The sequence below is a fragment of the Bidens hawaiensis genome, unplaced genomic scaffold (assembly GCF_021521415.1).
Source record: "Bidens hawaiensis isolate Kalapana, Puna unplaced genomic scaffold, B.hawaiensis_p1.1 tig00030300_1, whole genome shotgun sequence".
Classification (NCBI taxonomy): domain Eukaryota; kingdom Viridiplantae; phylum Streptophyta; class Magnoliopsida; order Asterales; family Asteraceae; genus Bidens; species Bidens hawaiensis.
Window position 1 is genome coordinate 258,774 of NW_027495055.1, and position 5,001 is coordinate 263,774.

A 5,001-nucleotide genomic window follows, 5' to 3' on the forward strand; every position below is an offset into this window, starting at 1 on the left:
AAGGCGGACAAAAAATGGTTAATGGCGGAAGGAGTTCCCAAGGTGACTCTCACTTTCCTTCAAATTATTTGTAGATAACAGTTATGCCTAGAAAGCCTGCTTATGTCTCTCATGTTAACAGGTCATTGCACACGTTCGGGAGAGTGATGAGCTTGGCAACTGCCTTGCTACACTTCTGATCGCGTCTTCTCAAGCTGGCCATCAAGCGGGTTTTCAGGAGGGTTTCAAATTTGCTGAAGAAAACCGACTTATTGAGCAATACGTCTTGCATGGGCCAGGATACTGCCAAAATTCTTGATGAGAAGACGAATATGTTTGACAATTTGAAGTTCCCAATTGAAGGTCAAATCGTCGAGCTAGAAGATCAAGAAGATGGAGTGGAACAGTTGAAGGAGCTCCTTGCGACTGAGGATCATGAGCAGGAAGAAGACGACGACGTTGAATGATAATTGTAGTCTTGTATTTCTATATACGTCTGTCTTCTTTGTAATCGATGTGTTGTAAAGCACACTTACTTTCCGTATCTTTTTATCACGTTTTAAGTGCTTAATCGAATAATAAATAATAATTATGGCTTGTTTTTATATGATCTTACAAAGTTTATTATTTTGTGTAGCTGAGGAGTTTTAAAAGAGAAAAGGTTCAGGTTTTTGAAGATATTGGAGGCCTTTATGATCAAGTTAACAAGACCAAAGCTCAAAGCCCGACCCAAGCCCGCTAGATAAAGCCTTACATGTCTTAGTATATAATATAACTTAAAAAAAATAAAACCTTACCTTAGCTGCGATCGGAAATTTACAAAGAAAAGTTTGAAAAATGGTCGGCTATTCTTGTGTTTCTTTTAAGGAAACACAAGTTGAATTGGAGTTGGGTTGTGTGGCTGTGATTTTGCTAATTCACGTGGAGCAAATCACAAAGAAATAACAACAAACAAATTAAAAATCTAACAGCCCTCTAAGATTTTCGATCGGGATTTTGGACAGCCACCAAAGGAAGAAAAAAGTTTTGTGCAAGCTAAGTGGCGGCTAAGAGAGGAAGAAGAAGGTCAAGGAAGTCTTGGTACAGCAGCTACAAGTTATATTCATCCATAAACTCAGCCCTAATCTTAAGTATTAATCTCATAAACTTTGGTCTCTTGTTCAAGATTCATAACTAGTTGTTTTGATCTTTTTACTTGAATAGTTTTGCAATTGAATTGAAGTTTGACTTGTGCTTGATTGATCTTGATCATTGAATGAGTTTAATTATGTTTTGCTTGAGTTTTATGATGTTTAACTTAAGTATTAGCTACTGTCCAAATAATATGTTAGGCTAAACTAGTTAGTTCTACCTAGGTTAGATGAATATTGTTAGGTTTTAATGAGTAATATGGATTGTTGATCATCATGACTTGTTTTGTTAATGAAAAGTTTGGTTTAACACTGAATTAGGTTGTGTTTAGTGGCTTTGTTTTGATTAATTTTACTCAGTTACCTCTTTCTTTGATTGATTGAATCGGTTTTGGTTAATTTTAGCTTGTTTGAACTCTTTACTTTGTATTTAGAGATTGTTTGCGGGGTGATCAACCGTAGGGTTTAAGTGGATATGTTAATTAGTTAAAATAAGCGGGTAGGCACCTTCTTAGAGACCGAGAGGTGATTGGAAGTAGGGTCGTCTCATAGCTTTTACTTGTTAAGATTAGGATCGCGCAAGAGCGGGTTCGGTTCTTGTCGGGTTTGGGTTTGTGAGCGATTAGTTGACCTATTTTAAGTTAAACTAAATTGTTCCTCTATCCTTGGTTGCGTAGTATTCATTTCCATTAGGGTCGTGTGTTGGTGAGACCGAGAGGAGAGTCTACATTAGAACACTTTAACAATTTGTTTCCTAGTTTGTTCTTAAAATCAACTAAGTGTAAGTTAGAGTTTGTTGGTGAGACCGAGAGGTGATCTAGCTTTCTTGAGTGAACCTTAGTTGTGTCATCCTTAGGAACCGGTGTCGTGAGATTTTTCAATCCATTAGCTTATTATACCTTCAATAGGATTCTTACCTAGGTAGACGTTTTCTCCATTGATAAGTCTCATTCTCAAAGTCTCGTCTAGTCTTGTTAAGTTAAGTCTTTTAATTTAATTAAAGTAAGTTAGGTCAAATAGTTAATAATTAAAAATCAATTAAAAAATATTATTCATAGGTGAGTCTTGGTTAGGGTTAAGTATTAAGTATGTTTTCACGTGTCCTTGTGTTCGATACTCGGACTTCCTTAGGTCTATACTACTTTTGATCGGTACACTTGCCGGTTGTGTGTGGATTCGTTAGGATTTTCGTTTTATAAATTTAAAGCTTGGTTGTGAGTTATTTGGAATCATTAGACACGCATCAAGCTTTTGGCGCCGTTTCCGGGGACACGGTTAGACGCATATTGAGAACGACTCGAGTTAGGACTTACCTTGTTTGCTACTTGTTTTTCTTATTTGCTTTGTTTGTTAGTTTAAAATAGTTTAGATAATTTTAGTTTACTTTGTTTATGTTAATAGTTGTATGCGACATACTCGATCTCTAGGACCGCCAGAAGCCAAAGGATTTCCTGAACCAGAGAGAGAGTTGCGTGGGAGACGTCGTACCAGACCGTCTTCCACTTTTTCTATGTCCGTCGGTAATACATCTCCTTCTCCTACTTTTTATGAACCCGTCATTAGGGATAGTATTATGGGCGACGCGATTCCACCACCGAGGAGGAGAGTTGCCGACCGGGCCCGTCCGGTCGATGAAGGTGCGAGATCCAGCATTGCTCCACCATCCATCAGAGTTTTGACAAATTGGCAGATTCCATCGAACATTCTGAACACCATCTCTCATTCTGCTCAATTTCATGGGTTGCTCCATGAGAACCCACATTCTCATCCCACTCGCATTACACGTATTTGCGACACTTTTCATCTTGCCGGCGTATCCGAAGACGCCATCAAACTCCTCATTTTTCCATTCTCACTCGTTGATCATGCGAATCTGTGGCTTGAGTCCCTCCCACAGGGATCCTTTGCTACTTGGGCTGCCATGCAGACCCAGTTTCTTGGAAAAATACGATCCTCCGGCTAAGGCCGCCAGTTTGCGTAACCAGATTCATTCTTTCCAAATGGAGGACACCGAAAGCTTCTATGAGGCGTGGGAGAGATTCAAAAATCTTCTTGCTTTATGCCTGAACCACGGCCTGCAAGACTGGGCGTTGTTGAAAAGTTCTATAACGGAGTGAAGTACGCGACTCAAAGTATGCCTGACACAGCTACAGGAGGCAACTTATTGACGACAAAGGATACTGATGAGTGCATTACCTTGTTTAACGGTTTAGCCATTAGTGGATACCAGCGAACGCCCGCTAAGAGCACCAAGACCGTCTACTCTTTATCACGCGGTATACATTCGGTCGACACAAGCACCGCACTCGCGGCACAGGTTGAGGCGTTGGCAAAGATTGTGAAGGACTTGCAGGTGAAGAGTAAGTTGTGCGAGATCTGTAGAGGGGGCATGATACCGTTCAGTGCCCCGTAGGTTTCCAGGAGGAGGCAGTAGAATTTGTTAGTAATCCGAACCGAAATCAAAACTCTTTCAATTCTTATAATTCAAGGTGGAGACGTAATTAAAATTCCAACTGGAGGAACGGAAATCAGTCCGGCTTCCAATAGCGTCAGAGTCTATTCCAGGATTCCGGTGAGGGAACGAGCAGTTGGGAGAAGAAGCCCACATTAGAGGAGATGATGGCACAGCAGACCCAGATGCTGTCGTAGCTTATAACTTGAGAGGATTCCCGTCACAAAGAAACTCAAGAGAAATTTCGGGAGCACGAGTCATTCATGTGGAATCAAGTAGCGTCAATTCAAAATATTGAGCCGCAGATGGGAGAGATAGCAAGTCGTCTGAATGAGAGGTCTCTAGGTACACATCCAAGTAACACTGAACAAAATCTGAAGGCGTTCGCGAAGGCTGTGATGACGAGGAGTGGTGAAGGGGCACGTAGCAAGCCTGTGATTCTAGAGGCGACGAGAGGAGTCGTTGAGGAGCCTGCCTTAGATGTAGAGGAGCAGGTGGACGAGGAGATTTAGTTGGAGTCTCCACCAGCCAAGGTGCATCAGAGGCGCAGCCCAGGAAGTACAGCACAGACCGAGAACCAGCCATTACCCAGCACACCAGCGAGAGTCTACAAACCTAGACTTCCATATCCCGGGAGAGTCCGTAGGGATAGAGACGAGGAGCATAACTCTAAATTTCTTGATCTTTTGAAGCAACTTCATCTTAACATTCCATTCCTTGAGGTACTTACGCAAATGTCCAAATATGCAAAGTTCCTTAAGTATATTCTTTAGAATAAATAGAAGTTAGCTGAAGTCTCTTCCATTCCTCTGAGTGCTGGTTGCTCTGCAGTCTTGCAGAGAAAGTTACCAGAAAAGATGTCTGATCCTGGGAGTTTCATGATTCCCTGCATCTTGAGTGATAATACGGCTGTTCATGCGCTGGCGGATCTTGGTGCCAGTATTAATCTCATGTCATATTCTGTGTATCGCAAGTTGGGTCTAGGCGAACCACGTCCTACCCGGATGAGTATCCAGCTTGCTGATCGTTCTGTGAAATACCCCCGAGGGGTGGTCGAGAACATGCTTGTTCGTGTCGACAAGTTCATCTTCCCGGTAGACTTTGTCATCTTGAACATGAACGATGATAATAGTGTCCCACTTATCTTGGGCCGATCATTCCTTGCCACTGCAGGCGTTGATCGACGTCTGTGAGGGTAAGTTGATCTTAAGAGTTGGGGATGAGAACGTCACCTTCGACGTTCGACAGTCACTGAAACACCCCAAGTCTGCTGATGACTCCATGCACTTCATTGATACCATCATGGAACATGTTGGGGAGTTTTTCAGTGAGAATTGTGGAGGATCTGCCTCCGACACCCATATTCTCGATAGGGAGATTCCAGAGATTGAGATGGTTGCCATGACCAATCAGTCCTTAGATGACGACACCGAGTCGCAT